This window comes from Macaca mulatta, chromosome 7, assembly GCF_049350105.2.
Source record: "Macaca mulatta isolate MMU2019108-1 chromosome 7, T2T-MMU8v2.0, whole genome shotgun sequence".
NCBI classification, from domain to species: Eukaryota; Metazoa; Chordata; class Mammalia; order Primates; family Cercopithecidae; genus Macaca; species Macaca mulatta.
This window is the reverse complement of record NC_133412.1, coordinates 48,781,831-48,809,085: the sequence shown is the minus strand read 5'-3', so window position 1 is coordinate 48,809,085 and position 27,255 is coordinate 48,781,831. Positions and strand designations below refer to the sequence as shown.

General features: G+C 42.3%; 1 protein-coding gene and 1 long non-coding RNA gene across 3 annotated transcripts in view; one reads left to right on the top strand and one right to left on the bottom strand.

The window, feature by feature from the left end:
- The window catches only part of THSD4 (thrombospondin type 1 domain containing 4), a 698,888-nt gene that overhangs the window by 606,448 nt on the left and 65,185 nt on the right, over positions 1-27,255 (bottom strand). The window lies entirely within an intron of this gene.
- Positions 8,723-25,239, top strand: LOC144329946 (uncharacterized). Its single transcript, XR_013395700.1, has 4 exons — positions 8,723-8,966; positions 12,251-12,301; positions 12,613-12,643; positions 24,859-25,239. It is a non-coding gene; the product is annotated as an uncharacterized LOC144329946 (long non-coding RNA).

Sequence of the window (27,255 nt, the reverse complement as noted above, 5' to 3'; positions counted from 1 at the left end):
CCACTGCATTCTCCAGCCCTTTTTCTCTCTAAAGACAGTGTCTTGCTCTCTTGCCCAGGCTGGAGTGCAATGGCACAACTGTGATCATAGCTCACTGCAGCCTCAAACTTCTGGGCTCAAGCAATCCTCCAGCCTCAGCCTCCCAGGTAGCTGGGTCTATAGGTTCATGGCACCATGCCTGGTCAATTTGTTTATTTTTATTTTTTGTAGAGATGGGATCTCACTATATTGTCCAGGCTAGTCGCACACTCCTGAGCTCAAGTGATCCTCCCACCTTGGCCTCCCAAAGTGTTGGAATTACAAGCCTGAGCCACCATGCCTGACTGCATTCTCCAGCTTCTAAGTCACACATATATATTCCTCTGAGAGCCTTTCCATTTGTGGCATCAACCCCATCCCCATACCCCAGTCACCCAGGAGTGCCAAATACACATAAGGTCAGCATCCTATAACCACTTGCTCACTTCTCAGAGCCCAGTAAGGCTATTCAGGGCACAGACAGGTGGCAGGTATTCAGTGAGACCCTCAGGCAGAGAAACACAGAACCTGACAGTCCAGTGGGGGCAGCAGGTGCAACCTTCTTCTTGGTGGCCCGTGGAGAGCAAAGGCCAATCCACAAAGCCCATGGAGCACCGAGCTCAGCCAGTGGAGCTCACTCTGCTGTCCTAAGCCTTGGAGCACTCTGGGGACCCTCTCATCTGCCAGGAAGCACACTGGCTGCTTTCCCACGATGACAAATGAGAGCTCTACCAACTTGTGGAAGGGGGTCTGATCGTTGAACTTGGGAAATGAAAATGAAAGGGAGCACTGTTGGAACATCTGGGCTTCAAAACACATTTAAGGCATGAGTTCTAGAAACAGGAGATTCTTTTTAGTACTGAAAAGCCACATGAGGCAGCAGAAATCAAAGGTGTTGGACTGAACTGCCCAAACCGTTGAAGAGAGGGCCACTTCCAAGGAAGGTAGGCTTCCCTGCATCTGGTAGGAAGGCCCCAGAAACAGTCCTTTCCTCTCTTATTTGTCCTTATGGGTTCTAAGCATAATCGAGCTATCACACTCTAGGGACTGTGCTGAGTGCTGGCCATGCATCGGCCCTGATTCCCAGGATAACCCTGTGGGGCAGGTCTCATAAGGTTTGTAAAGGAAACAGAAGCTCGGAGAATAGCTCTCTTGCACTAAGCAGAAGGGCGCATTTCAACCCAGGTCTGTTTTAAGAAGGTTTCCTGGGGCTTTCAAGAGCAGAGAGACTCATCTTTCTCTTTTTCTTGCCCCAAATACAAGGCCAGGCAGATGGAAACTACCTAATGAATGCATAGTGGGTTGAATGAGTCCTTCCACCTTCATGCAGGAGTCCTAGCCTTGACTTCTCTGAAATGTATGGCAGTCTTGACAACCCACCTGGAACCAACTCCTCCACTGGTTTCTGCCACGCACACCATGATGCCATCTTCCTCCTCTCCCTGCCTCTCTGACATCTGCTTCTGCTGCTATTCCTCATTTAGAATCTCCCCCTAACACCAGAAGCTTTCTCTTTCCCATGTTCCTGCTTGCCCATGCTCACAGCTTGTCTAGAACGTAAGCCAGAGAATATGACTGACAACAGCTGCCTGGCATTTCTGCCACCACCTTGATTGCCACATTTCTGAAACTCATCTCACTATCTTCTCATCTGTCCCACTCAAGAGCACCTCCTCCTGATGATACTTGGTGTCTGGTGGCAATACTGCCACTGTCCCTAAAGCCAAGGCCACAAAGTGGAGTCATTCTTTTTCTCTCTCTGTCTCCTTCACTCCTCCAACCTGGTCAGTTATCAAGTCTTCTGGATTCTTTCAATAATCTCTCTTTTTCAATTTGATTATAATTCCCCTAATTTGGATCATAGAGTGCTTAGCAGAAAACTTTACCTACTGTAGCCTGGCTTTGAAAGCAAGCAGTCCTGACTTCAAATGCTTGTTCTGTGATTTATAAGCTCTGGGACTCTGGGTGGTTGCTATGGTTTCAATGTGTCTCCTTCAAAATTGAGGTGCTGCCGATGTGGTAATATTAAGAAGTGGGGTCTCTAGGAGGTGATTAGGCCTTGAAGATCCCTCCCTCATGAATGGGATTAAGGGCCTTATAAAAGAAGCTTCTGCCACCTTCAGCTGGCTTGCTCTTCTGCCCTGTGAGGACTCAGCAGTCAGCCTTTTGCCCTTCTGCTTTCCACTATGTGAGGATGCAGCAAGAAGGCCCTCACCTGATGCTAGCACCTGGAACTTGGACTTTTCAGCCCCCAGAACTGTAAGAAATAAGTTTCTGTTCTTTATAAACTACCCAGTCTCGGGCATTTTGTTATAGCAACACAAATGGGTGGACGCACTGGCTATTCAACATGAATAAGCCTTAGTTTCCTCATTGGTCAAGTGTACTCAGCTTGCAGGTATTGAATATGACAGATATCACATTGCACAGTGTCCTGAACATAGGGGATGCTCAATAACTGATAGCTATCACCAGTATTATTATGACTCCCAGGTGGTCTCCTTGCCACCAGTCTCTCCCCGTACCCCATCCACCCGACACACACCTCCAGAGAAACCCTCCTAAAATACCACCTTTATCAGTGTCTCCCCCTTAGCTCAAAGGGCTTCAGTGGATCCTCAGTACCAGAAGGATAAAGTCTATCTTGCCTAACCTGGTATTTAAGGTCTCTCTAGTAGGGACTCAACCTACCTTTTTAACTGGAGTTGTTACTGGCCCTCCCCTGGCCACCCCCTACCTCCAATCTACAAACACAAATTCCTTCTGTGCACCCTAGAGGGGTCTACTTGGTATTGTCAGAAAACCTCATTCATTCTCACCTTCCCACTACACCCTTCTAGTGACCAGATAATTGTCCTCCCTCCCTGGCTCCATCTACTAGACTCTTCCCATTTCTGGCATCCCAAACCACTCTGCATCCCAGAAGAGAGGCTGTCTTTTGCTAAACTCAACATTTCTTCATTGTCTTTTTATATATGCTAGAGTTGCCCTTCCTAGGATTGACTTATTTTGTTCGTACTCTTTTTATATTTTGGGATGGAAAACATCCCATATAGGGATGCATATACATCTCTATAGATTTTAATACTTCTTAGTGTCTCCCGTAGACTGAGTACAGTTACATACCTTCCCAAACATTATTGCTTTTCTACCCTCTACAACGAATTAACACGAGGCCTTGCCCATAAAAGCAGTGGATAAATATTTACTGATTTGGAAAAACAGCCCCTAGTGAGAGTGCGGAGGGCCCATTCCACATGGTGGACTACAACAGACATGGTCCCAGCCCCGTGCTGGGCTCTGGAACGCCAGGCTGTGCTTCATTCCTGTTTCTGCTTCTGTGGTGGCCGCGGGCTTTCCCAGGGCAGCTTCTCCAACTGGAATTCCAGATGTAACATCCCACAGGGTATAAATATATGTAGTTTTCATTCCTCTGCAGAAGAGCCATGGGCTGTGTCTTATAATCCAACAGTGTAGGTGGGAGCCACCGAGGCGAATGTGCACTGAAGACCGGGAACAGCTGGTGTCCAGAAGCCAGAGTTATGCATGGTTTTTGAGGCACTTAAAGGATACTATGAACCAGGAGCTGCTTTGGAGATAGGACTGGTAGGATCTAAATGACTTTGTAGGGGCCTTTCCAAATGGGGCCTGCATGCTGGGTCAAGCCTTGGCTTTAGTAAGAGAATGAGTGACACATAGGAACCGGGCCCAGCGGGGCAACAGGCCACACGGGATGGGGTCGGTAGAGAAATTATACCCTTACACTCCCACAGGTGCCCAGAGGGGCCAAATCCATGCCCCCACCCTGATTGTGGAAATGGCAGACTATTTCCAGACCCCTCTGCAGTGCCCTTAGTAACAAGGACTTGGGTGAGCTGGGCTTCTCAGTAGCAGGTGGCCGGGGCCAAGCTGGAGGAGGCAACATCCACTCAGTGGAAAGAAGAGCAATCCCAGTTTGTGAAAATAGATGGAGGTGTCTGTTTCTCTCACCTATTAGAGAAAAGAAACAGAACATACCTAGCCTGTACTTCTGTATTCTCACCAACTGTATTAGTCCTTTTTCAAGCTGCTGATAAAGATATACCCGAGACTGGGAATTTATAAAGAAAAAGAGGTTTAACAAACTCACAGTACCACGTGGCTGGGGAGGCCTCACAATCATGGCAGAAGGATAAAGGCATGTCTTACGTGGCAGCAGGCAAGAGAAAGTGAGAGCCAGGCGAAAGGCGAAGCCCCTTATCAAACCATTGACTCTCACGAGACTTACTCACTACCATGAGAACAGTATGGGGGAACCGCCACAACGATTCAATTATCTCCACCGGGTCCCTCCCACAACCCGTAGGAATTATAGATGAGATATGGGTGGGGGCCAAACCATATCACCAACCCTGCCAAACCATATCACCAACCCTGGCCGTTCTTCCTTTAGGTAACCAAGGTTCTGTGACCTGGGCCTGGAATCAAGTCCAAGCAGTCAGGAGAATCTGGAAATCCTAAGTCATGATCATTACAGTTGTCCCAAGGGTACCTAGAGGTATTTCCCTGTGCGTCATGTCTCAGTGTAATGCATGTTAATATTGTTAATCTTGTTCTGTTCAAGTTTAAGTGCTTGTGAAAACTATGCTCGTAGTTCCGTATGGCCCACACCTCTACCACCGCCCTAATCATCATGCTGTGCCAGTCAGTGAGAAGCAAGCTTACAGGAAAGGGGGGTCCTTTCTGAGTGTGGATACCCAGTAAGAAACCCCAGACGATAACAGAGCAGGAGGACCATTTGAGGGTTGTGCCAACACTCAGATTTCCAAAGCTGGCCCAGCTCCTGATCAAAAGCAGAAATGAAGAGCGTCCCCCAGGATCCCCGCCCATCCAACTAGAAGTCATTCGTATTCCTGTGCAGTCAGCGGTTTGCAGCCAGGTTTGGCTGGGGAGGTCCCACCGCTCATTTCTCTCCTAAACCTCCCTGGTGTGCAGCCAAGTCTCCATTTTATGCAAACTTTAAAAACAGAAATGTAGGAAGAAAAACGATTCCCATGAAGGATGGAAAACTAATCTAACAAGAGATTACAGCAGTGCAGAGGGCTGTTGGCGGATCTGGGCACCTTAGCAGAACAGCTCCCCGAGGGTAGGGCAGCATCTCACATCCTTATTCATACTGTCCTGCACACATATTGTCAATTCATATTGACAGACAGCTGTCATGGACAAGAGCATGAAGTCAAAATAAGTCAACTCTAGGAAGGTCAGCTCTAGCAAGGAAGCATGCTAGGAACTGTAGGACACTGAAATAAGTGTAGTTCCCATCCTAAAGAGTTTATAACCCGTCTAGGAGAATAACGCTGAAATACCTGAAAAAACTGTTGAGAACAGGTTCACTTCAAAATTCACCAAAGGAACCAGGTGTGGTGGTTCACACCTGTAATCCCAACACTTTGGGAGGGAGGCCAAGGCAAGCGGACTTGAGGCCAGGAGTTTAAGACCGGCCTGGCCAACATGGTGAAACCCTGCCTCTACTAAAAATATAAAAATTATTGGGGCATGGTGGCACGCACCTGTAATCCCAGCTACTTGGGTGCCTGAGGCAAGGGAATCACTTGAACCTGGGAGGTGGCGATTGCAGTGAGCCGAGATGGCTCCACTGCACACCAGCCTGGGTGACAGAGCTCCATCTCAATAAATCAATAAATAATAAAAATAAAATCCACCAAAGGAATTTAAAACACAAGAAAGTACACACCGAAAAAAAAGGCTTTTGGAATTTGGACAGTTTGGAAAGGTCAAGAAGGCCGGGCACGGTGGCCCACGCCTGTAATCCCAGCATTTTGGGAGGCTGAGGTGGGCAAATCATGAGGTCAGGAGTTCAAGACCAGCCTGGCCAACATGGTGAAACCCCGTCTCTACTACAAATACAAAAAAAAAATTAGCTGGGCCTAGTGGTGGGCACCTGTAATCCCAGGTACTCCGGAGGCTGAGACAGGAGAATTGCTTCAACCCGGGAGGCGGAGGTTGCAGTGAGCTAAGATCCTGCCACTACACTCCAGCCCAGGCGACAGAGTGAGATTCTGTCTCAAAAACATAAATAAATAAATAAAAAGAAGAAGGCTAAGCATAGGAGGTGATGCTGCCCTTGGTGTATCAGATGTCACCAAGGATTTGGGCAAAAATGTAGAGGAGGAAAAGTATGAAGAGACCCTGAGACCTGGGAGTAAACCGGTTCATGTGGGACTGACTCATACGTGGAAGGATAAAAGGAGATGAGATTGCAACAGTGGGCTAGGGTAGATCTAGAAATGCCTTGTGTGCTGATCCAAGGGCTAAGTCTTTATTCCCTATGCGCTGGGAAGCCACTGAGAGCAGCGGCAAGGAGGCAGCAACCGAGTACGGCACTGAAGAGTGAGAGTTCAGAGGCTCAGGATGAGCTTGAATTTCTGTTCCACCACTAGTCAGTCAAGGTTCCTATCCATCTCCAAGGCTGTCTCCTCAGAGACAAAACAGGGATAATAATAATCCTGTCCACTGATTCATAAGGTTGCTGTGAAGTTTAACTGGAATAACAGATGTACGTAGCACTATGCCCGGCACGCAGCAAATAATTAACAGATGGGCAAAGGCAGGAATGGCCAATGTGAGAGGCAGCACAAAGGAAAGACGAACCAGACATGAACCGGATAACAGAGTTTAATGCATCCAAGAACCCATGTCTAGGAGATCAGCAGAGACACTGGTGCCCAGAAGGAAAATGGGGGAATCCAGAGACAGGGCCAATTTGGTGGGCACCAGAAGTTCTACAGACACTGTTAGGAGACTGGGACTCAGAACATCAGTCAGACCTGTGCCATGGATCTGGGGAAGGGATCCCAGGGGAAGGACGGTGTGTAGAGAAGTGCTATGGGACAAAGATGGTGGCCCTGGGGAAATGCTCCCACTAAGGAGCAGGAGAAGGCAAAGAGGTTAGTAAAGGACACAGAGAAGGAATGGAGAGGAAGCAGAAAAATTAGGTCCCCAGGAAAAGAGAGTGATCAACAGAGTCGGATGGTTCAGGGAGAGCAAAGAGAAGAAGTGCTGTTTAGGGTGTGTTGGTGACTTCCACAAACAGCAATTCGGTAAAGCATGAGTGGCAGCCGTGAAGGGGGCGCGAGTCTAAATTTGGGAGGCCGGCCACTGAGCAGAGAGGAAAACCGTGGGGCTGAGAGTTGGGGAGTCTCTGTGTGAAAACATTTCCTCTCGATGAGACCCTCTGCATTCCAAAATTCACAAAAGGTAAAGAAAGCGAGGGGAGTGACACCTTCTGCTGTCAGAGACAAGTTTTTTGGGAACTGCTCCAGAAACATGGCTCCTTTCCAGCTATTCTAGGACAGTGGCTGCTGCCCATTTCAGCCTCCTGTCAGGAAGCCTCTGAGACAACAATGTTGTCAACAGGTCTTTGGCTGCTTCTCCTTTCTATTCTGTTTGGCAGAAAAATAAAGAGGTGCATAGAAGAGAAGGGGATGCTCTGCAAGGGGAATCTTCAGGGAGAGGACAGGAGTTAGCAACTAGTTTTAGAGTTTGCACAGCTTCTAGCAACCCCCTCCATCCGATAGCTGCCAATCCTAACCATACCTTAGAATCACCTGTGATGCTCATAAAGCTGCAAGCAGCTGGACCCCACCTCAGACATGGAAGGGAGCCCAATAGTCTGGTTTTCTTTTTGTTTTGAATTTACTAGGTGATTCTAATGGGCAGCAAAGGTCAAGAACCACTCCCCAAGGGGTTCCCTCTCATGAACACTTAAGGCACACATGCCACAAACAAACAGAAGTTTTCAATGACTGATTTTGGAAGTGCCGGTTAGAAAGTCTAGCTTAGCAAACAATAATAGGTTTGGCTTGTGAGCCAACACCATTTGATTGGTATGGGCGGGTTACAGAGAGATGAGAGGGACCTTGAGCCAGGACTCAGTTAAAAAGAGCACAGTGGTCAGTGAATGATGTCTACCCCAGCTTTCGAGGAAGAGGGGATGGCTCATATGTAGCCACCCTGGGTCTAGGTCCTCTAATCCTATCATGGCCTCCACAAAATAGACTCAAACCATCTGAGCATGCAGAGTCCAGGAGCCCTCCACCCCAGCAGCTCGTGGGCAGGATGAGCATTAGCAACCTGTCCGGCAGCAGTTCTGAGTGTCCTCCGCAGAGCAGCAGTATGGAATGCAATGCTCAGGCCCACCGGAGACCTCCTGAATCAGACACTCGCGCGTTGGAGCCCAGAATCTGTGTTTCAACAATGGATACATACTATCATTGAAGAACTATTACTCTAGTGGACTTAAAAAAAAACAATGCAGATTCTTAAGCTCTACCAGGAGCCACTAAAACAGAACCTTTGGGGACAGAGCCCAGAAACATGTATTTTTTAAGCACCTAGTGCTGAAATGGTGCTAATGCACAGTCAGGCTTGAGTATCACTGACTTAGTATTGCTCTCTGTTGGTTTCATTTCCTCAACAGCATTACTAGAAATAATCAAACTATTCACAGAGACCTGCTTGATGATAATTACCCTGGCAAGATGCTCAACAATGCTACAGCTGGTCACCTCCAGCAGTTCCCCTACCCTCTCAGAAGCTTATTTTCTCCATCTGCAAAATGAAGATGCTCTGATCTCACAAGACTGGGTTGCTGTGGCGACCATGGAGTGAGAGCACCTGGCTTAGGGTGTGTCCATGTGTTGAGTACTCAATGATTCTAGTTGAAAGAAAGAAAAAAGGAAGGAAGAAAGGAGGAAGAGGCAGGCACAAGACAAAATGAATCTCTCCGCTGTGCACATGGAGCCTTAGCTCTGATTCCAGTTGAGCAAAATTATGAAGAAGATGATTCCCCATATGGAGCACAGATAAACACCCTGTGGCGAGTCACTCACTCCCCGAAGGCCCTCTGAAGGATCACGCATGTCCTGACTGCACAGCCTGCTCTTGTAAGTGTATCCTTTTGTTTTGTTCCTGTCAGAAATCATGCTACAACAATTATTTTAACTGATGTTAAAAGAGCAAGCTCATGTCAACTCTTGGCTGGAGGCTTCTGGAAACCAAGACACCAGAACATCCATTTGCCTCACCCTGTCATGGGTGAAAATTTTTAATTTACCTAGGAAATCGAGCAGGCCATGGGAGAGGGGCAGGCAGCATGGTGTGGTGGTTTGGAGGCAGCTTCTGCAGGTCAGATCCTCTGTCTTCAGCTGGTGGTGGGATGACCAGTCCTACGCCAGGACCAGTTGAATCCTCCTGTTCACCTTGGCTATTTCATGCCAGTATCTCTATGGCTTCCTTCAGCCCCCAGGGTAAAGCACAAGGTCCTCACCTGCCTTTCAAGTCTTCCAGATCTGTCCCTCCCATCTCGCAGCTCCCACTCTCCACTTCCCAGAGGAAGCTCTACCTAGGTGACCCTTTGAGAGCCATGGAATATACCCTTAACTCACACGGCTCCCACACCTTTGCCAGCCTCTCTCCCTCTTTTTTGAGTCATCCTCATCCTTCGAAGCCAAGGCCAAGTCCTAGAACTAAATGAGCCTCCTCTATCACTCTCAGCCCCAGTGGCTCCCTTCCTTCTGCAAACACCTAACTCCTCCGCCTCCAATCTCTACCTTGTTTTGTAATTACTGTATTTGCCTTCATCCTTTCCACCCCTTTTATCTTATGAACACTTGACAGACATGAGTAGGGCGACCTAGTAATTCATTGTCTAATCAGGATCACTTTTGAGAGTGAAAAGAGGCACTATTAATAATTGTATCAGGATAACAAGCATAAGCAATGATTGTCCCAGACAAAGCAGGATGTCTGGTTACCTTAAAATTAGTCCCGTCTTAAGTCTGTTTATATCCCTCTCAGCACCTGGGCCTTATAAACATGAGTTGATACAGTGAAATGCTGGGAACTAAATTCACTGTTGATGGAGGTTTAGGAAGATTAATCTGGCAGTGCTGTGTAGGGTAGATGAGAGCTAGAATAATAGCTCACAGTTATGAATAGAAATGAGTAAGTGACATGCTGCTTTTATTTCGTTCTCTATAGAAATGCAAATGCAGCTCAAGGGCTGATGTAAGGTTGAAACAAGCCTTGCATGAGAAATGCAGTTTGCATAGTTTAATACAATTTAATATCTACTCATGGCCAGCTACGCATCTGTCTCTAATTCCACAGCCACAGTCCTTTCAAAGTCACTGCCTTTGGATGTAAGTTTCTCAGAGAGAATGAGCCTTGTGTCCAATGCCTGGAAAGCAACAGCATTTGGCCACCAAGTTCCTCTTCATCCTCACCAAGCAGCTTTTCCTGTTTTGTTTTAGCTCCAACGTTAGGACAATGGACAAGTCAATCAGTCCAGATTACCCTGCACCAGGGAGGAGAGACACCTGACAGCTATACCCTTCACCAACATCATGGGGACAAAGGCACAAGGGTAATAGAAGCTGCAGGGAGAACGCAATTCTCATCAACCCTTGGGGTTGCCGCATTGTTTTTGCTCTGTTTTCCAGAAAGTCTTTAACGGAGGAGAAAGGGTGTGGAGGAAGGGAGGGCCTTGCCTATTAGTAGATATTTCAATGCAGTCATCACCCTCCCGCCATTCAATGTCAGGGATCAGCCCTTGCAAAGGAGCAGTCATTGGACAATGGGCACAATCAGGGCTCTGGGCTTTTCTGTCCTGCTGCACATTCGACCCGCCTTCCTCTGCTGAAAAGGCTGCTTTTCCACTAGGCATGCCCTATGTATGGAAAAAACTTCTACCTCTGGTTTGCTCTCATTTGTACCCACCCACTGCAAACTAAAATTGCATGAAGCAGGGGCCAAGACGGTTTTCCTAGTACAACGAATATCTGCCAACTCTAAATATAAAGACTTAGATCAATGATGACTAGTCAATTATGGAAACTTGAGAAAGGGGACTATTTATTTATTCCTTACCTTTCACTGAGCAGTTTAGAGGCTTTCATTGGAAATGTCATTAATCACCTGAAATGCCTTGCAATAATACTGGTATCCCCATTTTACAGTTTATCATGTACTAGGCTCTGCGGTAGGTTCTGGGGATACAGACTTGAACCCGACATAGTCTTTGCTTTCAGGGCATCTGCAGGACAAAGCAAATGTCACAGAAGTTAAGTGACTTGTTCAAGGCCCCTTGAAGTCCAGCTTGGGAGAGTAAGATCCTGCCAGCCCTGCCAACTTTCCCAGAGAGGCCCAGCTGTTGAGCTTAATCTCAGAGTCACCGGAACAACCACTTCAAGGTTGAATTAGTCACCCCAATCACATGGGAACATTACCTAATTAAGTGGCTCTGCCACTGGAGGGGCAAGGAGAACTGAAGTCGGATGTTGGGAAACACAGGTTACTCTTCCACGACAACAGGTCACACGGTTGAAATCCCGGAACCATGGGCAGGACCAGGTTGTGTAAATGAGGTTCAGCTGCCCCGGCTCCCACTGCCACCCTGGCACACAAAGGTCATCTCATCCATTTGCTCCGTGTCTTCGTATTTGCTATTCCTCATCCCAGAATCATGGCCTCTTCCTTCTTCCCTCTGGATAATGCCTCTTTTCCCTGCATTGCATCTTATTTATTTTTTAAATTGTCCCTGGATAATTCTTACTTGGCTTTTAAGATTCAACTTAGAAATCTTCTCTTTGAGTCTCAATTTCTTCCTTTGTATAAAGGGGACAATAGTAGCTTCTACTACACAAAGTTGTTCTGAGGATTAAAAAATAGATAATGTGTAGAAAGCACAGTGCCCAGGATGTAGAAAGTGTTTCATAAACATTGGTTGTCACTGTCATCATCGTCACTCTGCTCTGTGATCCCAGACTCTGGCCAGACTTTAACCATTGCAATGCACCTCCTGACTGCACTGCACTCGTTTATTCCTGTCTTCCCCATTAGGCTCTGGGCTCTTACATGGAGGGAAGCATATCTCCAGTGCCTGGCACACAGTAGGTGTTCAATAAACCTCCTGCATTATTTGAATCAACGAATAAATCCATACTAAACAATAAGCTCTCCTCCTGCGGGTCTGTGTGTCTCTGTGACCTGTCCTCCCTGTGAAAGGCACAGGAAGAAAATAAAGGAGGAGAACAGAATGTTCTCGATGCTAGTCAGAAATATTCTCAGACAAAGATTCTACAAAATTCATTTGTACTTTGACATTTTATGGCCTTCATTTTCTCTGAGTGCTTTCTATAGATGCTGTTGTTATTTTTTTCACTCTAAGGACAATGCTCTCAAAGCCACGGTTGTAATAGAAAGTGGAAAATTAAAGCAGGCCGGGCGCGGTGGCTCAAGCCTGTAATCCCAGCACTTTGGGAGGCCGAGACGGGCGGATCATGAGGTCAGGAGATCGAGACCATCCTGGCTAACACAGTGAAACCCCGTCTCTACTAAAAAAAATACAAAAAAACTAGCCGGGCGAGGTGGTGGGCGCCTGTAGTCCCAACTACTCGGGAGGCTGAGGCAGGAGAATGGCGTAAACCCGGGAGGCAGAGCTTGCAGTGAGCCGAGATCCGGCCACTGCACTCCAGCCTGGGCGACAGAGCAAGGCTCCGTCTCAAAAAAAAAAAAAAAAAATTAAAGCAGATCCATGTGGCCTCAGCACAACAAAAGCAAGGTAGGCCAAAGAGAAGTCAGGTAATGCATGGATTTATGGTCCAAATCATAACCTGTTCGCATAAACCACCACCATCACAGGAGGAAAAAGACACCACATTTTCCAGTGCCAACATATTTTGAACAATATTCAATACAATATAATTCCAGTAAAGGCCCTTTAAATTAGGTATAATCTTTTTCCACCCTAAGATCTTTATATTTGGCTTATATGGAATCCTGTATCTCGGAAGGAGCTGAGCGTGTATTAAAAGCGACCACTATTTGCTTAGAGAATTAACAGTTTTAAAGAGGTTAGTCTTAGGGAAATACAGGCTTTAGGAAACCTGCTGCCAGCAACGTAAACTCTGTGGCCAATGGGTTTAGCTCAAAGGTTTTAATGCAATTTAAAAGGTCAGTTTATGCCTCATGGGAGACTTATCAGTTAGCAGAAGCTCAAGGTCAGCCTAAAGGCAGGGAAGAAATGGGTTTAGTATTCAGCATAGGGAGAACCAAAAAATAGGGTTTGGAGAGCGGGTGAGTCTCAGTGACATTACTACCATGAAAACAAAACAAAACAACAAACGAAACTACTTCCATCACATTTCAGGTCAGCGTGAGGGTAATCTAATGACAGACAGTTGTATATGACCAGGATGGAATGTAGGAGCCTAAATCTAACTAGAGCAGAAACAGGGGACGGTCCAAGGAGCAAGCCGCCACTTTCTAGAGACCAAGGGAGATGGTGCCATGTGAGCAGATGGGAGGATATGCATCACTGGGGTTCAGAACTTTGCAGCCAGATGCCTGGGTTTAAATCCATGCTTCTGCTGCTTAGTAGCAGTGGATTTAATGTCTCTATGCTGAGGTCTCCTCATCTACGAAATTGCGACAAAAATATCTGCCTTAGATGGCAAATGTGAAAAATTAACAGGCCAATCCTTATACAGTGCTTAGCCCAGGGTCTGGGATATGGTGAGCATTCGATCAACATTAACCATCTGTGTCACTCTTAACAAGGGCAAGGGGCATGGAGAACCTGGACCAAGGACCATACTGCCCCATCTCACACAGCAAGATTTCCCAAGTGTGAGATTTTGGGACACCTGCTTCTTCTCCGTAGTGATAAGCAGTAAATTCCTTAAGCTACAAGGGCTGGGAGGCTTGTCTTCAAGGGCAGCCGCAATCAGAAGTCCGAAGAAGGCTATGTGCTTTCTTCCTCTTTCCAGAAAAGCGGAAGATTGAGAAGGGGGAGAATACTTTAAAGAGGAGCCCCTCCTACTACAGAGACCTCAGTATAACAGCAGAAATGACCCTGTGCCTCCAAACATGTGGTTCAAGAGGCAGATCTAACACGACTCTTCAAACTCTTCATACTTTCAGATTGTGTGGGTTTCTGTGAAGCAGGTAAACTCAAGAATAAGAGAAATATTCCAGGCTTCAAAAACAAGCCCAGGGAGAAGAGAAGATGACAACATGTAACCAGCAGCCGCCTTAGAATGCAGGGGGCAGCCACAGTGCCGCCTCTGCAGGAGGATTTACCAGTTTAAATAGGTGGTTCTCAAAACCGCAGGCAATTTTGTCCACAGAGGGACATTTCCCAAAGTCTGGGACATTTTTTGCTTGTCACAACTGAAAGAGTTTCTTACTGGCATCTATTGGGTAGAGACCATGGATGCTGCTAAACTTCTAACAGGACAATCCCACAAGAAATAAATTATCTGGTCCACAAAACCAACAGTTTCAAGGCTGGGGAACTCTGATGTGGATAAATCAGGCCTGGGTAGACAGTACCCATGACATTAGAAGGAAAGTGCCTTGAGAAGAAACATGTTTGGGTACCCAGCTTTAAAGAGGTTAGTCTTAGGGAAACTGATGTGCCAACAAGGTAAATTCCATGGCCTGGCATTTGTTGCAGCAACAACAGTAAAAACACCACCTACATAGTATTTACTATGAGTCAAACAATATTCTAAACCCCTTATCTGTAACTCATGCAATTCTCAAGACAACCTATGTGATGGGTACTATTATCACCCTCATTTTATAGATGAGGAAACTGAGGCACTGGATCTTGCCCAAGGTTTAGAATTACTAAGCAGCAGAACTGAGGTATTAACCAGGGAATCTGGCTTCAGAGTCTGCTCTGGTTTCGCTGTGTCCCCATCCAAATCTCATCCTAAACTGTAGCTCTCATAATTTCCACATGTCGTGGGAGGGTCTGAGTGGGAGGTAACTGAATCATGGGGCAGTTTCCCCATACTGTTCTCGTGGTAGTGAATTAAGTCTCACAAGATCTGATGGTTTTACAAATGGGATTTCCCCTGCACAAGCTCTCTCTTGCCTGCTGCCATGTAAGGCATTCCTTTGCTCCTGCTTTGCCTTCCGCCATGATTGGGAGACCTCCCCAACCATGTGGAACTGTGAGTCAATCAAACCTCTTTCCTTTATAAATTAGCCAGTCTCAGGTATGTCTTCATTATTAGCACGAGAACAGACTAATACAGAGTCCAGGTTCACACGGTAGGCACTTGATACATGTGTGATGAGTTAATGGGGAAAAGTAAATGGACATGGCTATAAGCAAAAGCATGCATCAAATGTATTTAAAAAAAACAAAGAGAATACAATTAGGAACAAAAGGACATTGACTTCTGCTCTGTTTCTCCAAACTAACCAAGGAGTGTGCATCCCTGGTAGGGAAGGAAGACAGCTGACATGGGAAGGCTCCACTTGCCAAATTCCTACGTCATCAAAAATCAGATCACATCATCACTGGGAGGAAAAGATAGACCACTAACATACAAAGACAGTGCCCAGAAGACTGTGCTATGATTCATTTTGTTCCCCAAAGGCTAAGATTTGTGGCCTAAGTGATAAGTTATTCTGTCTGTCAAAACTTTGTTTTAACTGTAATCTGGCCTGGAAACATAACATAGTGGGGAATTTAGAAGTTATTTAAAAAACACCTTTTTATGGTTTGGGTTTTGTGTGTATAAGTGTGGGAGGGAATGGAAATTTTGAGAAAAAAATTAAAGTACATAAAATACTCATTTTTTCTTAGAACTATTTATAGTCCTAAAGTCACTGTGTTACGGTTGAAATGCACAAAAATATCTACTCTGTATAACTTGGGTTTATTTATAAGAAGACCACATTTAAGATATGGGTATCAGAGTAGAGTTTGTTCAGACACTAATAACAAATTTATAATGTATTTATTTTTCAATATTGCTATAAATTGAATGACAAGCTTCCAAAGGAAGGAATTTTTACTCTCAGATTGTGTAGGTTTCTGTGAAGCAGGCAAACTCTAGAACAAGAGAAACATTCATATATAGAAAAACTAAGGTTTTTTTTGCCTTTGAACTTAGTAGTGATTAAACACTAAAAAGAGTTATTTAAGAAATCAGGGCAGAGGGGGTGTTATAGAGAAGGAACACTCAAAAGTCAATGTGTATCGTTTTTGCCATAAAAAATGGGTGCCGGTAGCCCCAGTTTTCCTCGTGTCTCCAGCTTACATCATCCCCAGTGTCCGCTTCCTCTGATGGTCTCTCAACATCTTCTGCAAACAGAATCTGTGACCCAAGATTTTTTTAGGTCTCATATTTCATTTCTTGATTTGGAGCTCACCCACCAGGGAACAACTCCTTTCACAATCTAGAGATGGAGGGATGTGAAGGAGGCAAGAGTTAACAATAGGAGTCAGGCAGATCTGCCTTGGTGGAAGAGGAATCATTATGGCTTCTTTCTGGTCTTCCTGTCACCAGGTTAACACTAGGATGGCCAGGACCAAGACTCCTCCACAGGAGACAGTTGGTAGATACCACTAGGATGGGAGAATGAAATACCAATTAAAGTCAAGTCAGCCAAAGTTGGGGATGGCAAAGAGGGACTCTGTCCACAGTGGAGAAGGCCATAAGCATTGGTAGAGATGTTCCTTCTATGTTCCACTTTATGCCTCCAACTCATGGGTACAAGCATACTCAGAAATAAGTCAGAAATTTGAAGGGGAATCCTGGCCCTAAACAAAGAAGAGGCTAAGATGCCAGGACTATACCATTATTCCCAAACTAAAAGCCTGAAGATGTTCTCCTTCTGCAACATGGTAAAGGGCTTTCCAAACACAGACACAAAGTTTTAAGCTTATTGCTCCATTTTTAATAGAAGTAAGTTAGATTTTTTCTGCTGTTGACTTTGAATCCAAGAAATTTAGAGCAGCATGAATTAGTGAACACTGAAATTCTTTTCTTAATAAGGTCTTTTTACTCCAATTTCTTTATTTTTTCATGAGTAGAAATGCTCTTAATTTTTCAGCAGCAGTCAGTTATATTTATGCCATTAGAAACAGAAGGCTTGACAAACACCAGCTGGAACAGACACAGTGTCTGCTTTAGAATCAGCTTCCAATTCTGTAGGGGTTCTGGGCTGGACACTCTCAAATGAGAGTACGCCTTATGCTATTCTTTAAAAAGCATCTTTGTTTTCTGGTCACCCCCAAGGGGCAATCTCATGCTGTTCCAGAGACTTTTATTGCCATTTCAGTACTGGCATTTGATTCACTGCATTGTCTTCTTCCTCCTTTTCCTCCTCTTCTTTTTTTTTTAATTGAGGTATAACATACATAAAGTTCATAAAGTATGCTCACTGTAAATGTATGAATTCTTATACTTTTAAGACCCATGTATTCCCCACCCTGGTCAAGATTTAGAATATTTCCAACACCCTGGAAGGTTCCCTCATGTCCCTCACTATTCAATAGCCACCCTCACCCCCTGTTGGTATCCAATATTCTGATTTTATTTTCATCAAAAACTATCTTTGTCTATTCTTGAACTAAATATACATGGAATGATACTGTACATACTTTTGCATCTGGCTTCTTATTGCCAATATAATGGCTCTGAAATTATTTTGGTTGTTGCTCATATCAGTAGTTCATTTTAAACAGTTTCATTGAGGTATAATTGACACATAATCAATTATACATATTGGAAGTGTACAATTTGATAAGTTTTCTCATATGTAGTCACCCATGAAACCACCACCACAATCAGATAACGCACATATCCATCACCCAAAAGTTTTTGTATCCGTTGGTAATCCTCATTTCTTCCCTTACCCTCATCCCTCCTAAACACTGAACATCTTTTTATGTGCTTATTGACCATTTGTATATCTTCTTTGGAGAAATGTCTATTCAAGTATTTTGCTCATTTATGAATCATGCTGTTTGCTTTGCTGTTGTTGAATTTTAGAAGTTCTCTATACACTCTGGATATCAATCCCTTATCAGCCATATGATTTGCAAATACTTTCTTCCATTCTGTGGGTTGCCTTTATACTCTGTTGATAGTGTCTTTTTGAGGCACAAAATTTTAATATTCATGAAGTCCAGTTGGCCATTTTTCTTTTGTTCCTGGTGCCTTTGGTGTCATATCCAAGAAATCATTGCCAAAACCAATATCATGAAGATTTTGCTCTACGTTTTCTTCTAAGAGTTTTATAGTTTCAGGTTTTACATTGAGATATTTGATCCACTTTGAATTAATTTTTATACATGATGTCTTTTCCCATTGAATGGTCTTGGCACCATTGTCAAAAATCATTTGATCATATATTCTAGGGTTTAATTCTGGGCTCTCTATTCTATTCCATTGATCTCCATGTCTGTCTTTATGCCACTGTCACACTGTTTTGATTACTATAGCTCTGCAGTAAGTTTTGAAATCAGAAAGTATGAGTCCTCCAACTTTGTTATTTTTTCAAGATTACTTTGACTATTTGGGGTCCTTTGAGACTCCATATAAATTTCAGAATGGCTTTTTTCTATTTCTTTCAAATAGAAAATTGTCCATATATATGTATAAAAATCAATTGTCCATATATATATGTGTGTGTGTGTATGGGTCTATTTTTATGCTCTATTCTATTCCATTATCTATTTGCCTATCTTTACACCAGTAACAACTGGGATTTTGAAAGGAATTGCATTAAATCCATAGATTGTTTTGCATAGTACTGATATCTTAACAATATTAAGTTTTCCAATTCATGAACATGGGATGTCGTTATACTTATTTATGTCTTCTTTAATTTCTTTCAGCAATGCTTTGTAGTTTTCATTGTACAAGTTTTTCACCTCCTTGATTAAGTTAATTGCCAAGTTCTTTATTCTTTTGATGCTATTGTAAGTAGAATTGTTTACTTGATTTGCTTTTCAGATTGATCTTTTTAGTGTACAGAAATGCAATTGATTTTTGTATGTTGACCTTGTATCCTGCTACTTTGGTGAATTCATTTATTAGTTCTAACAATCTTTTTGTGGATATTTTAGGGTTCTACATATAAGATCATATCATCTGTGAAGAGAAAAAGTATTCCTTCTTCATTTCCAATTTGGAAGCCTTTTATTTCTTTTTCTTGCCTAATTGCTTTTCCTAGAACTTCCAGTTCTGTATTAAATAGAAGTGGCAAAAGTGGGCATCCTTATTTTGTTCTTGCTTTCACCATTGAGTATGATGTTCACCGTAGGTTTTTCTTATACGGTCTTTATTATGTTGGAGTAATTTCCTTCTATTCTTAGGTTGTTAAGTCTGAGTTAGTTTTTGTATATTGTACAAGATATGGATTGAAGTTCACATTTTTGTTAAAAAGGCTACTTTTCTCCTTTATAAAAAATCAATTGTCTACATATATATATATGTATAGGACTATTTTCATGCTCTATTCTATTCCATTATCTATTTGCTTATCTTTACACCAGTAACATGCTATCTTGATTACTGGAGCTAATAATATATAGATTACAGACTACAAGTCTTGCAATTTTCTTCTTCTTTTTAAAATTTGTTTTGGCTATTCTAGGGCTTCTACATTTTCATAAGAATTTTTAATCAGTTTGTCAATTTATATTAAAAGTCTGCTAAGAATTTTATTGGAATTGTGTTAAATCTATAGGTCAATTTAAAGAGAATGGTTATCATAACAATATTGAGTTTCTTGACCCATAAACATCGTACATTTATCCATTTATTTGATTTTTTTTTTTTTTTTTTTTTTTTTTGAGACTGAGTTTCACTCTGTCACCCAGGCTGGAGTGCAGTGGCACGATATTGGCTTACTGCAACCTCTGCCTCCCAGGTTCAAGTAATTCCCTTGCCTCAGCCTACTGAGTAGCTGGGATTACAGGCGTGTGCCACCACACCCTGCTAATTTTTGTACTTTTAGTAGAGATGGGGTTTTGCTATGTTGGCCAGGCTGGTCTCGAACTCCTGACCTCAGGTGATCCACCCACTTCAGCCTCCCAAAGTGCTGGGATTACAGGTGATATTTGAATATTTTTAGGATTCCATTTTATTTCATTTCTGGCATATAAGTTAAAATGCTTTATTTTGTCACTTTGATGGCTGTTTTAGGGTTTATAAACTTACATCTTTAACTTATCACAGTATACCTTCAAGTAACGTGATACCATTTTACATGCATCATAATAAGAACCTTATAATATCATACTTCCTTTTATGATAGTCTTCCAATTCATGAACATGGCGTGTCTTTATACTTATTTATGACTTCTTTAATTTCTTTTAGCAATGCTTTGTAGTTTTCATTGTACAAGTTTTTCACCTCCTTAATTTATCCTTTTCTGGCATTTATACTATTACTGTCATACATAATTTACTTATACATATATTATAAACTCTACAACAGATGAGTATTATTTGTATTTAAAGAGTCAATCTTTAAAAGATGCTTAATTTAGGAGAAATTTTTAAAATATAGTTACCTATGTAGTTATCATTTTTGGTGCAGTTATTCCTTTGAGAAGATCCATATTTCCATCTGATATTTTCCTTCTGCCTAAAGAACTTCCTTCAACAATTCTTATGGGGCAGGTGTAGTGTAGCATTTGTATGTCTGAAAATGTATTTTACCTTCATTTTTAAAAGATATTTTTGCTGGGTATGAGATTTTAGGTTAACAATTTTATTCTTTTAGTACTTTAAATATGTTGCTTCACTTGCATGAATGACAGGAGGCAGAGAATTTACTGTCATTCTTAACTTTGTTCCCATGTATGTAATATGTCTATTTTTCCTAAGGGCTTTTAAAATTTTTTTCTGTATCGGTGGTCTTGAGCAATTTGATTATGATGTGACTTGATGCCATTTTTTTTTCATGTTTCTAGTACTTGGAGTTTGTTGACATTCTTGGATTTATAGTTTTCATCAAGTTTGGAAACTTTTCTATTATTTCTTCAAATATTTTTTCTGTCACCCCTATCTCTTCTCCTTTTGGTACTCTAATTGCCCATATATTAGCCAACCTGAAGTAGTCCCAGAGTTCACTGATGCTCTGTTCATCTTTTTTGAATTCTATTTTTCCTTTTTATATTTCACTTTGGAGAGTTTCTGCTGTAATATCTTCAAGTTCACTTGTTTTTTTCTTCTGCAATGTCTAATCTGCCATTAATCCCATCCAGTATATTTTTCATCTCAGATCTTGTCATTTTCATCTCAAGAAGTTAGATTTGGGTGTCTTTTTAACATCTTCCATGCTTCTACTTAACTTTATGAATATATGGAATACGGTTTTAGTAATTTTTAATATCTTTGTTTCCATATTCTAAAATATGTGCCAGTTCTGAATTGCTTTCAATTGAGTGATTATTCTCCTCATTATGGGGAATAATGTTAATATTTTTTGCTTCTGTGCAAGCCTGGTAATCTTTGACTAAATGCTAGACATCTTGAATTGTACCTTGTTGGGTGCTGGATATTTTTATATTCCCATACTTTGTGCTAGGATACAGTTAAGTTATTTAGAAACAGATTAATCATTTCAGTATAGATGTTATAATTTATTAGATCCAGAGCAGGACACAGTCTAGGGTTAACTATTCCCCCAATACTGAGGGGAAAGCTTCCTGAGTATTCTATTTAATGCCTCCTGGATTATGAGTTTTTAAAGTATGCCTAGTGGGAACAGTCACTGTTCTTGGTCCTGAATGAATGTTGGGCACTGTTCTTTTTCATTCTCTTGGAAGATTCTTTCCTCAACCTCAGATTGCTTCCTCAAATGTGTGTGCTGATCACTCGTATGCTGCATCCTTATGGAGGATCTCCTGCAGAGCTCCATAGTCTTCTGTCTGTGTAGTTCTCTCCTCTCTGGTACTCTGTCCTGCTGTCCTGCAGACCATCATCACTTGGTCTTGCTGGACTCTTTTTTTTTTTTCCCTAGACAAAGTCTCACTCTGTTGCCCAGTGAGATCTCGGTTGACTGCAACCTCTGCCTCCTGGGTTCAAGAGATTCTCCCGCTTCAGCCTCCCGAGTAGCTGGGATTACAGGCACTCACCATTATGCCTGGCTAACATTTGTACTTTTGGTAGAGATGGGGTTTCACCATGTTGGCCAGTCTGGTCTTGAACTCCTGACCTCAGGTGATCCACCTGCCTTGGCCTCCCAAAGTGCTGGGATTACAGGCTTGAGCCACCATGCCCAGCCATCTTGCTGGACTCTTAAGTCTATCCCCTTAACTCAATATGTCTAATAGGTTCTGCCTAGCATACCCCTCCCTGCAGCAAGACTAGGAAACTCCCAAGGCAGTAAGCTGGGGACATTTTATGACTTAATTCATTTATTTTCTATCTCTGAGTGATAACTATCTTTTGTTGTCTAAAGTTCCAGGTTTTGAAAAACATTATTTCATATATGTTATCTGGGTATTTTTGGTTGTTTCAAGTGAGAAGGTAAATCCAATCCCTGCTGCTTTATCTTGGCTAGAAACAAGTTATTTTCTCTTTACTGTTGTTTGGTTTTCTCTTGTATAAACATACTATAATGTATTTCTCCATTCTCTTATTGACAGACTTTTGGGTTATTTCCAGTTTGCAGTTATTGTAAATGAAACTCCTATGAACATTGTTATCCATGTGTTTTGGTGGATATATGTCCATATTTATCTTGGCTAAATACCTAGGAATACCGTAGCCAGATCATAGCATGGGCAATGTTTAGCTTTAAGATACAATGACAGTTTTTCAAAGTGGTTTACCATTCAAACTCCCACCAGCAGTGTATGAAAGTTCCAATTGCTCCCTATCCTCACCAACACTTGGTAGTGTTTTTCATTTCAGCCATTCTGATAGTGTCACACTGAGATTTTAATTTGTAGTTACCTAAGGACTAATGATTTTGATTGACTACCTTTTCATATGTTTAGCAGCTATTTGGATATCCCCTCATATGAACTGTCTGTTTAAGCCATTTAAACTGAATGGCTTAACTTTTTCTTAATGATCTGTAGGGGTTCTTTATATATTCTGAATAAAAATCTCTTACCAAATATATTGTTGTAATGTCTTTACCCTGTCCATGGTTTATCTTTTCACTCTTTTTATGATGTGTTTCCATTTTTAAACATCCTCAACTCAAATGTAGTACAATTCTTTTATGGTTACTGATTTTTTTTTTTTTTTTTTTTTGGTTACTGACTTTTGTATCTTGTTTAAGAACCTTTGCCTACCTGAAATTATGAAGCTATTCTCATCTGTTTTCCTCTAGGTGCATTACTGTTTTTTCCTTTCTTCCTATTGAATATAGAAGCAATAATTTGAGTTTTATGTAACCTGAAACCTTTTCCCTTCTATAGGCTTTCTGCTCAACATCCAACTGCAAGACATTGTCAAGGGGCAATCTAAAGTCACTAGTTGCACATCCTACTGCATTAATAGTGCCTGTAACCCATCACGAGGTCCTCCGCTGTTCGCATTGTGACTTGCTTATCGGTTAGCAAGACAAATATTTTACCTCACCCTTATTTCATTCTGCAGTATCTCTGTTCTCTTAGAGTTTCTATAAATAACAGTTTAAAAAAGCAGTTCCCCTTGGCTGGTGGCCGTGACAATGAGATTTTGGTTCCTCTAGTTTTCATTGTTTCTAAATTCTCTATAATAAACATAAGTATTTTTAATTTAAAAAGTTAACAAAAAAAGTTTGAGCAGTGTGATTAAAGTGTATGTATGATTTTTCATATGTGGAACTAAAAAATACAATGTCTCACAATCTTTTCTGCATACAGTATGTTGACCATACACATTATGACTTGTAAAACAACTTGTTCGTGGAGTTCCTGCTGGGCAGACAGTAGAACAGTTCATTAATTTTAAAGAATTCTACGATCGACATATTTTCCCTTACCAATAACTTATTGTTTTATTAAAGTCTTGCTCAAGTTTTTTCCTACTCTTGGTTTCACTTTATCCACAAATGAAGCCACAGAAAGTTTTAAAAATATAGTCATTTGCCAAGTATCTTTAATTAATTACCAAGAATGGAAGTGGAACAGCTCTTTGTGATACTGTTCATATTGCAGGAACATGAGGACGACTTCTAGGCAGAAACATCTGGAAAGAGCTACTTAAACTCTGCATCAGGGTCCTCTTTTCCTGCACTGTTATGGGACAGTTTTTGCAAAGATGTATCAAGTCACCCAAGCAGCATGTGGAAATGCATAGTTTACTTGACAGCATTTACAAATTATGTCTTTTCCTCAGAATAACTTACACGGTAGAAATGCTTCCATATGCTAAAGTTGGACACACCATTGTGCTGAGAAAAAAAAGTGATGTCTTTTAGTGGCAGTTTTCATATACATACTAAACTACAGTGTATACAAATTAATAATGTTGTCTCTTAAGAATTTACCATAAATGGTTTTCTAATTCTTTATGCCCCAGCTGTCTGCTAAAGACTGCAAGTAGATTTTGCCACAAAACAATGGGTCAGCAAAAATTCAATTATGATTATCTAAGTAATGAAAACAATTTGATCACAATCATAAGTCTCATGCTTTGATGAAAAAAATACTTTTCCCCAAAATCTTCTGTGTTTCTTAAAGTCCCAGGAGCAGAAAATTTCCAACTTCAAATTCCAAAACATGTATACTTGCAGTTAACGCCTTTCTATCCTGACTTTAGAGCAAGAGTTGGCAAGCTATGTCCCATGGGCCAAATCTGGCTCACCACCTGTTTTTGTAAATAAAGTTTTATTGGAACACAGCCATGCTTATTCATTTACACATTGTCTATGGCTGCCTTTGTGCTGCAAAAGCACAATTGAAGAATTGTGACAGACTTTATAGCACAGAAAGCCTAAAATGTTCACAACAACCCTTTATTTAAAAACATGTTGACTCCTGTTTTAATAAGCATTTCCTCATTTCACATCCTGCAGGAAAAAATGGATGTTACTACTGCTAGTACTGCTTCTGCTGCCAAGTTTTTGAGCACATAACCAGGATGACAGCCACAGTTCCACAAAGCTCTGATAAAACATCAAAAAGAAACTCACCACCAAGGAAAGCAGTGAATCCTTTCTTGTCTTGAGTGAATGGCAATGATCTTGGTGGCCAAGATAACAAGTACACATATTTATTATATTCAAAAACTATTCTAAAATGTATGTTCTCTATATAAAGTAATCTCCACATGATTCTGAGGAAAAGGTTTAATCTATCTTTCTACTACAAAGTTCTTAATACTACTTTGACAAGGAGGTACTATATCCCAAGATGTGATACTTCTTGCTCAGTTTTTAAATTAAACATTCTAGAGTAACTTATAGAGTGATGTCAGCATGATGGCCAACCAGAGTTGCATGACACAAAAAGGTACCAAAACAATAAATAAACTATGCTTTGACTGGAATTACTAATGAATTACACTGGAAAGTGCCGGGGGAGCAACAAAATTTCTATAGAGCACGGAAGCGCAGGATAGCACCGCAGAGAGGGAAATGAGATATCCTCCCTCTGCCATATGCTATCCCCCACCAGGATCAGCTCAGAGCCAGGGAAACTTCTTCTCACGGGGAAAAAGTAAGCTGGAATCCTTCGCCCCGTCACCTCCACAGACAGGAACAGTCATTGCTATAAAAGGGTCTCCCGGTACTTACAGGACCAGAAACCTGCGTGGAGAGTTACTGGGAGTTCATGTGGCTGCATTGCCCCAGAACAGGAACCACTTTGGCATTCCTACCCCCATGACCTAACCTGCTACAGCATGGTGCCATCTTGAAACTTGACCCATTGCTGGAGTGCATCTTGTGTTGGGGGTCAGTAGCCACCAATCCCCTCCATCTCTGAGGTTCCACCGTCATTCCACTACATTCATAAGGGTGCCTGCAGCACCAATACGCCAGCTGCCCAGAGCCTAGGCCCAAAGGAACAACCAAGACCACAATATCTGAATTCATCAGGTACCCTATTCCCCAGGGAAACAAGCAAACCTTCACAGTGGGGAAACCCTGTGAAGTCACCCAGCTCATGTGCTCTCACACCCATCATAACAGCCAGCTTGAAAGTGGCTCTACCCACTGGTGAGATCCTGGCACAGCTGCCCAGCCACCTCTGGTCCAATAGCTGGCCTAGAGATGTCTCACCTCCCTCTCCCTGCAGAGAAAGCACCACGTAACCACTCAGGCCCCCCTCCACATACCCTTGGCCTGACAGCTTGACTGGAGGTAGCCCAGAAAGAGCCCCATGCAGCCATGCAGCACACCACACCACAACTCAACAGCCAATGCAGCAGTGGCTCTACCTTCCTGGAAAGCCCACCAAACAGCCTGCTGGCCCACCACACCCACATGTGCTCAGCCTGACAAGCAACCTGGCACCCCCACTGCCAGCAAACCTGCACCACTGCATCACAAATTCCTACAGCCTAGGCCATTGAGAAAAGTACAGACACCACAGATGAGGATCACAGTTGAAAAATCTGTACAGAGACCATGTTACTGAATCCACCCAGAACCAAAGTCAGCATACCATTCCTGACCAACACCTCAGGATCCATCTGCAGGGCAAAGGCTCTTCCTACGAAAGTTAATCCATAAAATTACAAAAATGACTGTTTTACTAGATGCACAGACATCAACATAGGGATACAAGAAACATGAAAAAGCAAGGAAATATTGTACCCCTAAAGGAGCATAATGAGTCTTCATTAACTGACCCCAAAGAAAAGGATATTTATGAAATGCCCAAAAAGCAATTCAAAATAATGATTTTAAGGAAACTCAGTAAGATACAAAAGAATACAGACAAACAAGTCAATGAAATCAGGAAAACAATTCATAAGCTGAATTAGAAATTCAATAAAGAAACAGATATATAAAAAAGAACCAAATAAATCTTAGAGCTAATGAATTCAATGAATGAATTAAAAAATACAATTAAGAGCTTCAACAACAGACCAGATCAAGCAGAAGAAAGAATTTCCGAACTTGAAGGCAAGCCTTTTGAAATAACCCAGTCGGAAGGGAAAAAAGAAATAAGAATTAACAAGAACAAAGAAAGCACATGGGACTTATGAGACACCATTAAGGGAACAAATATTTGCATTATAGGACTTCAGAAAGAGAAGAAACGGAGAAAGGCACGGGAAATTGATTTAACCACAGCAACAATACTCTCTAAGTCTTGGGAGAGATGTAGACATCCATATTCAGGAAAGTCAAATGTCTTTAGTGAGATTCAACTCCCAAAAATCCTCTCTGAGGCACATTACAAACAAACTGCCAAAAGTCAAAGACAGAATTCTAAAAGCTTCAAGAGAAAAACATCAAGTTACA